Genomic DNA, 8146 nt, shown 5'->3' on the forward strand with positions numbered 1-8146 from the left:
ACGCAGACAGTCAACAGACACACGTTCCATGTGTGATCGAGCGCTGGCCGTTGTAGCCGAGCGGTTCTAGGCGCTTCAATCTGGAACCGCGCTGCTGCTACGGTCACAGGTTCGAATCCTGCCTCGGGCATGGATATGTGTGATGTCCTTAGGTTAGTTAGGTTTAAGTAGTTCTAAGTCTAGGGGACTGATGACCTCACATGTTAAGTCCCATAGTGCTCAGAGCCATTTGAACATTTTTTTGTGATCGAGCATTGTTTTGTTGAAAAATTGCACTACTATACTGTTGTATGAGAGGTAACACATTAGGTCGCAGGATGTCCGAGATGTACTGTTGTGTCAGCAGAGTGCTGTCACCTGAAGTACACCCGATGTCTCACAACACCATGACGACAGAAGTAACACCACTTTGGCCTCCAAAATACTGGAAGAATGGGACCTCTTTCCAGTTCGTCGCCATACTCGCCGGTGATGTTCATCGTGATGCATTGCTGAGCAAAATACAACGCAATTCATCGTCAGTCCACGCTTTGTACTCGTGGCACAACTCTAAACGTAGCGGTTTCAAGTGGCGCTGAGCACTATGGGACTCAACTGCTGTGGTCATCAGTCCCCTAGAACTTAGAACTACTTAAACCTAACTAACCTAAGGATATCACACACATCCATGCCCGAGGCAGGATTCGAACCTGCGATCGTAGCAGTCGCACGGTTCCGGACTGCGCGCCTAGAACCACGAGACCACCGCGGCCGGCCGTAGCGGTTTGTGTTGCAGTGTTAACGACAGCCTACACATGGGACGGTATTTCCCTAGTCTGGCTGCTGCTAGTCACCGACCAATGGTGCGGAATGACCACATATGTTTCAGGATGCCCATTACTTGTTCCTGGATGGCAGGCGCATATGTGAAGGGGTTACGACGTGCTTGGTGCACAATACAGTGCTCCACCCTTTTGGTGGTCAGCCGTGGAAGCTTGAAAACGAGTATTCCTATTCGCACGTTACCATGGAGTCCAACATTAGACCACTGTCAAACGTGAATGTGCTATAAATCTGGATATTATATGATTTGACCGGCTACTCAAATGGAGGCCTCTTTCAAACTCTGTCAGATGCTCATAACGCTGTCTCACATGAGTACCCGTGCACAGTGATCACTTAACATCTGACGCTGATTACGATTCTTAAATACCCTACCAGGCCTGGTAGCAGCATTCAGCATTAACAACACTAATGCACTCTCGTGGTCGTTCCACTTGTCAAAGCCGGCCGCGGTGGTCTCGCGGTTCTAGGCGCTCAGTCCGGAACCGCGGGACTGCTACGGTCGCAGCTTCGAATCCTGCCTCGGGCATGGATGTGTGTGATGTCCTTAGGTTAGTTAGGTTTAAGTAGTTCTAAGTTCTAGGGGACTGATGACCACAGATGTTAAGTCCCATAGTACTCAGAGCCATTTGAACCATTTTTGAACACTTGTCAAATAGAATTGCAACTGTAAACTTTTACATACCAGCCAATGGTGTGTACATGTAGGAACTTACATTGTCATCCGGCCATGTCTTCTGGGTGCTTCAATTGTTTGGTCAGTCAGAGAATGTCACGTGAAAGTTGTCTTAGTTATTCAATAAATATTGCAATGTTTTTGGAAGGGCACATGCAAACTGATTTTATTTTGTGAACAGATAAATGATAATGTTAGATTTCATTTGTGTATAACTTTAGGGTGAACTTCCAGAGGTTGGCAGATCACATGTGACTACCCTACGAAGACACTGCAGCAACGCGATCCGGTCTAATCGTGTTCACTTGGAGGCTTCGGAGCGTTCCTAGTTTTCCTCTATGTTGTCGTAGTTGTTTATGACTGGCAGAAGGAAGTTAAGCGAACGACGTTACATACTGAACATTACGTGTGCTTCTAATTATTTTCTCTCTGTCTCAGTTCTCACCTATTCCTCGGCATCCACCACTGGACCGACTTAACAAATTCTGAATTAATTCTATGTAAATACTGGAGAAGACGAACCAAAGATTATAATCTACTAAATAGACTGCCTACACTGCGTTTGTTATCCTCTTCTGGAGCATTGCTGATTGTTAAGGGATCGTTACCGGATAAAATTGACAGGAGACATCGGATAAGTTCAAAGGAGGACAGCTCGTTTTGTGTTATTGCAAAATACGGGAGAGATTGACACGAATACGATAAGCGACTTGGGGCGGCAATCCTGAAAACAAAGGCGTTTTTTGTCGCGGCGAGATGTTATCACGAAATTTTAATCACGAACTTTCTCCTCCGAATGAAAACTACTAGTAAGTTTCTTGACGCCCACCTACATAGGGAGACGTGACCATCGTAATAAAAGAAGGGAAATCAGAGCTCGATCGGAAAGATTTAATTGTTTATTTTTATCATGTGTTAGTCGAGAGTACAACGGTCGAGGAAGAGTCTGAAAATGGTTCTACGAACTTTGTGTCGAATACTTAAATGAGAATTGCAGAGTAATCACGTAGATGTAGAAACTTGTGACGGACAGACCAGCGTATAGAGCTGCATGAAACCTTTTTTGGGACTGAAGATTACAACAACAATCATAGTTATAAATTGCTGATCAGCGCGTGAACGTGTGTGTGGCTGACTTGTAGTCGAGACCAGTTTTCACACAAATGAGCGAGCTAAGCGCCAAACAACTACACAGACGGTGATTGTAAAGTGCCTCATCCGTGCGGTATCCGTGTGTGTAACACGGACGTTCTGGAGGAAAGAGAATGGTGCCGGCCAGAAGGTAGCACAAGGTTTAAAGCAGGGCAGAGCCGTCCCGGAGCGTCGCCCTGGTCCTGCGGTGGCAGGCCGCAGGCCCATATTAAAATTACCAGATCGCTTTCACGCTGCTGCGGACTCGCTTGAAATTTCATCCCGCCTTTTGTTCGTCGTCGTGCAGCGGTATCGAGTATGTGAGACCCGAGGAAGAAGGGAAAAAAGGAGGCCAGAAATTCTGCTCTGTACCACGGCACCGCCCGGACGCGCCAGGATTCCGTAAGCCCGGCAAAACTGGATTCAGCTAGTCCCCTTCATGTTTTTACAAAGTTTAGAACTTTCACGAATCAGTAAATGGTATACAAATGTACATAAAAAAGACTGCATTTGTCAGCCAATGTTTTATTTCTTTCTTAAGGCAGAGGCTCGCTTAACGGCGAAGGTACAGTGCGGCGTAGACTAAGGTAATGTGATAGGGCCGCCAGTTACGTAGCGTCCTAGGGCCGCCACTGTTGACCATATGTACGCAGTGAACCCGAACTCCAGCCATAAAGGGTTTTGCTGTACATGAATTTGTGAAAAAGTCATTTTCGTTGCAGAAACTTTTTCATCAACTCATGCGGTTTGTCAAAGAATCTGCCAGCTTCTTCCGCGCTGAAATTTGATGTTCCCTGGAAACTGGGTAAATTCAGCTGCACTAAGACTTCAGTCATCACGTCTTTTCATAAAATCGTTGTAGAAGTTTTCACCCGCTTTCATTCTTGTCTTACTGAACACATGCTTTATTGTCAGTTGCTCTGCATACACTATCTGATGAAAAGGATAGCTATTGTGGCCATTAATGTGGGGTGTGTCCACCCTTCGCTTTTATGACGACTTGAACTCTGCTGGGGACACTACCAATGAAGAGTCTGAATGTCTTTTGAGAAATGCCAGCCAGTCATTCCTCAGGAGCCGAAACCAGGGAAGGTAGTGATGTTGGAAGCTGGGGTGTGGAGCGAAGTCGACCTTCTAACTCATCCCAAAGATGTTCCATTGGCTTCAGGTCCGGACTCTGTGCAAGCCAATCCACTGCAGAAATGTTTCTATCCACAAACCTTTGCTTCGAAGATAATGCCCTATAACAGTGTTCGTTATCATGCTGATACAATGATCGTCTCCAAAATGTTCCTCTACTTTATCCAGTAATGTAATGCAATGCGCGTAAATAGTTGACATAGCAACGTGATCAGTGAGCAATCATGGATATCAGTCACATCCTTCCATTATCTAGTAGTTTCCCTTCCTAATTATTTAACTTGCTCTGACCATTTAAATAAGGCCTTTTGGAAGCCAACTGTCAGAATGAGCATTGTTGGAAGAATGCTAAGGAAGCGTGACTCTCGCACCGAAGAAGTCGCTTACACAACACTTTTTCCGTCAATTATTGATTATTGTTCCATTAGCAAGTAATCCTAACGGATGAGATCGAAAAGATTCAATGAGGTGCTACACTACCCTAGTCAACGTAAGAATGTCAAGAAATACTCAACGAACGGCAGTGGGGAACGCTGCAAGAAAAACGCTATACATCGTGGAGTGCATTATTCACAGAATTGCAGAATGAGTCTACACTAATAACACCTGGAAGCAACCTTACGGTCTGTGGCGGAGGGTACTTCTGGCACCACTCCCTGACCCCCCCCCCCCTTTCCCGTTCCCATTCGCAAATGGCGAGCGGAAAAAATGATTGTCGGTGAAGCTCCGTATGGGCTCTAATATTTCAGATTTTCTTAATTTCGTCGTTACGCGAGACGTGTGTGGGAGGAAGTAGTATGTTATCCAACTGTTCTTCAAACGTTCTCTCTCGAATTTACAGGAGTAAACTTCTCCCTGATGCTCAACGCATCTCTTGTAGCTCCTGCCCCTTGAGTTTGTTGGACATCACTGAAAGGCTCTCCCGCCGGCTTAACGACCAGTGGCGAAACGTGCTACATTTCCTAGGATCTTCTTTACCTCTTGTGTTAACCCTACTTGATATTCTTCCCAGACTGATGAACAATACTCAAGAACTGATCGAGCGTGTCTTTTGTAGGTCACTTCTATCGTTGATCAATTACATTTCCGTAGGATTCCCCAATCAATCTCTGCCTGGCACCCGCTTTCCTGATTTTGTTATTTATGTACACACACCAAAAAAAGTTTTGCATAACCTCGGTTCCGAGAGTTCCGGAATCGTCGTGGCATACTATCAACAAGTTGGTCAAGGCACTGTTGGTCGAGATTGACCCACTCCTCAACGGCGATTCGGCATAGATCCCTCGGAGTGGTTGGTGGGTCACGTCGTCCATAAACAGCCCTTTTCAATCTATCCCAGGCATGTTCGACAGGGTTGATGTCTGGAGAGCATGCTGGCCACTCTAGTCGAGCGATGTCGTTATCCTGAAGGAACTCATTCACAATATGTGCACGATGGGGGCGTCCATGAACACGAATGTCTCGCCAGTATGCTGTCGATATGTTTGCACTGTCAGTCGGAGGGTGGCACTCACGTATCGTACAGCCGTTACGGCACCTTCCATGACCACCAGCGGCGTACGTCGGCACGACATAATGCCACCCCAAAACAGCAGGGAACCTTCACCTTGCTGCACTCGCTGGACAGTGTGTCTAAGGCGTTTAGCCTGACCGGGTTGCCTTCAAACACGTCTCCGACGATTGTCTGGTTGAAGGCATATGCGACACTCATCGGTTAAGAGAACGTGATGCAGATCTGAGCGGTCCATTCGGCATGTTGTTGGGTCCATCTGTACCGCGCTGGTTGCAAAGATGTACCTCGCCATGGACGTCAGGAGTGAAGTTGCGCATCATGCAGCCTACTGCGCACAGTTTGAGTCGTGACATGACGTCCTGGAGCTGCACGAAAAGCATTATTCAACATGGTGGCGTTGCTGTCAGGATCCCTCCGTGCCATAATACACTCCTGGAAATGGAAAAAAGAACACATTGACACCGGTGTGTCAGACCCACCATACTTGCTCCGGACACTGCGAGAGGGCTGTGCAAGCAATGATCACACGCACGGCACAGCGGCCACACCAGGACCCGCGGTGTTGGCCGTCGAATGGCGCTAGCTGCGCAGCATTTGTGCACCGCCGCCGTCAGTGTCAGCCAGTTTGCCGTGGCATACGGAGCTCCATCGCAGTCTTTAACACTGGTAGCATGCCGCGACAGCGTGGACGTGAACCGTATGTGCAGTTGACGGACTTTGAGCGAGGGCGTATAGTGGGCATGCGGGAGGCCGGGTGGACGTACCGCCGAATTGCTCAACACGTGGGGCGTGAGGTCTCCACAGTACATCGATGTTGTCGCCAGTGGTCGGCGGAAGGTGCACGTGCCCGTCGACCTGGGACCGGACCGCAGCGACGCACGGATGCACGCCAAGACCGTAGGATCCTACGCAGTGCCGTAGGGGACCGCACCGCCACTTCCCAGCAAATTAGGGACACTGTTGCTCCTGGGGTATCGGCGAGGACCATTCGCAACCGTCTCCATGAAGCTGGGCTACGGTCCCGCACACCGTTAGGCCGTCTTCCGCTCACGCCCCAACATCGTGCAGCCCGCCTCCAGTGGCGTCGCGACAGGCGTGAATGGAGGGACGAATGGAGACGTGTCGTCTTCAGCGATGAGAGTCGCTTCTGCCTTGGTGCCAATGATGGTCGTATGTGTGTTTGGCGCTGTGCAGGTGAGCGCCACAATCAGGACTGCATACGACCGAGGCACACAGGACCAACACCCGGCATCATGGTGTGGGGAGCGATCTCCTACACTGGCCGTACACCACTGGTGATCGTCGAGGGGACACTGAATAGTGCACGGTACATCCAAACCGTCATCGAACCCATCGTTCTACCATTCCTAGACCGGCAAGGGAACTTGCTGTTCCAACAGGACAATGCACGTCCGCATGTATCCCGTGCCACCCAACGTGCTCTAGAAGGTGTAAGTCAACTACCCTGGCCAGCAAGATCTCCGGATCTGTCCCCCATTGAGCATGTTTGGGACTGGATGAAGCGTCGTCTCACGCGTTCTGCACGTCCAGTACGAACGCTGGTCCAACTGAGGCGCCAGGTGGAAATGGCATGGCAAGCCGTTCCACAGGACTACATCCAGCATCTCTACGATCGTCTCCATGGGAGAATAGCAGCCTGCATTGCTGCGAAAGGTGGATATACACTGTACTAGTGCCGACATTGTGCATGCTCTGTTGCCTGTGTCTATGTGCCTGTGGTTCTGTCAGTGTGATCATGTGATGTATCTGACCCCAGGAATGTGTCAATAAAGTTTCCCCTTCCTGGGACAATGAATTCACGGTGTTCTTATTTCAATTTCCAGGAGCGTACGTAGTCAGCGGTCATCCACTGCAGTAGCAGCCCTTGGGCGGCCTGAGCGAGGTATGTCATCGACCGTTCCTGTCTCTCCTCCATGTTCGAACAACATCGCTTTGGTTCACTCCGAGACGCCTGGACACTTACATTGTTCAGAACGCTTCCTGGCAGAAAGTAACAATGCGGACGTGATCGAGCCACGGTATTGACCGTCTAGGCATGGTTGAACTACAGACAACACGAGCTGTGTACCTCCTTCGTGATGGAATGACTGGAACTGATCGGCTGCGGATCCCCTCCGTCTACGTAATAAGCGCTGCTCATGCATGGTTGTTTACATCTTGGGGCGGCTTTAGTGACATCTCTGAACAGTCAAGGGGACTGTGTCTGTGATACAATATCCATAGTCAGCGTCTATATCAGGAGTTCTGGGAACTGGGGTGATGCACAACTTTTTTTCATGTGTGTAGTATAATAATGTTGTATGGCACACTGGCCTGGTGCCGGTCTTTCAATTGGACTTGTGTTGTTTCAGCCAACGGCACCTGGTTTATCTCGGATGGTCACCCATCCAAGTACAAACTGAGACCAAGTTTGCTTAACTTCGGTGATCGGGAGGGAACCGGTATTACCAACGTGATAAAGCCGTTGGCAGTTATGTGGTTATCCCACATTAGATCGCTCCGAATGGTTACTCCAAGGCATTTTGCGGTCGTTAGTGTTTCGTGTCATTTGTCGCCAATAGCGTAATCGAACAGCAGTCAATTTCTTCGTCAATTTATGCGGAATTCGTTACATACAGGGTGTTACAAAAAGGTACGGCCAAACTTTCAGGAAACATTCCTCACACACAAATAAAGAAAAGATGTTATGTGGACATGTGTCTGGAAACGCTTAATTTCCATGTTAGAGCTCATTTTAGTTTCCTCAGTATGTACTGTACTTCCTCCATTCACCGCCATGATTTCATATGGGATACTGTACCTGTGCTGCTAGCACATGTGCCTTTACAAGTACGACACAACAT

At 48.5% G+C, this 8146-nt stretch overlaps 1 pseudogene; it reads right to left on the minus strand.

Moving 5' to 3' along the window:
- Positions 1-7652: 7652 nt before the first annotated feature.
- On the minus strand, positions 7653-7772 carry LOC126250325 (5S ribosomal RNA; annotated as a pseudogene).
- Positions 7773-8146: the final 374 nt, after the last annotated feature.

The sequence above is a fragment of the Schistocerca nitens genome, chromosome 3, assembly GCF_023898315.1.
Source record: "Schistocerca nitens isolate TAMUIC-IGC-003100 chromosome 3, iqSchNite1.1, whole genome shotgun sequence".
Classification (NCBI taxonomy): Eukaryota; Metazoa; Arthropoda; class Insecta; order Orthoptera; family Acrididae; genus Schistocerca; species Schistocerca nitens.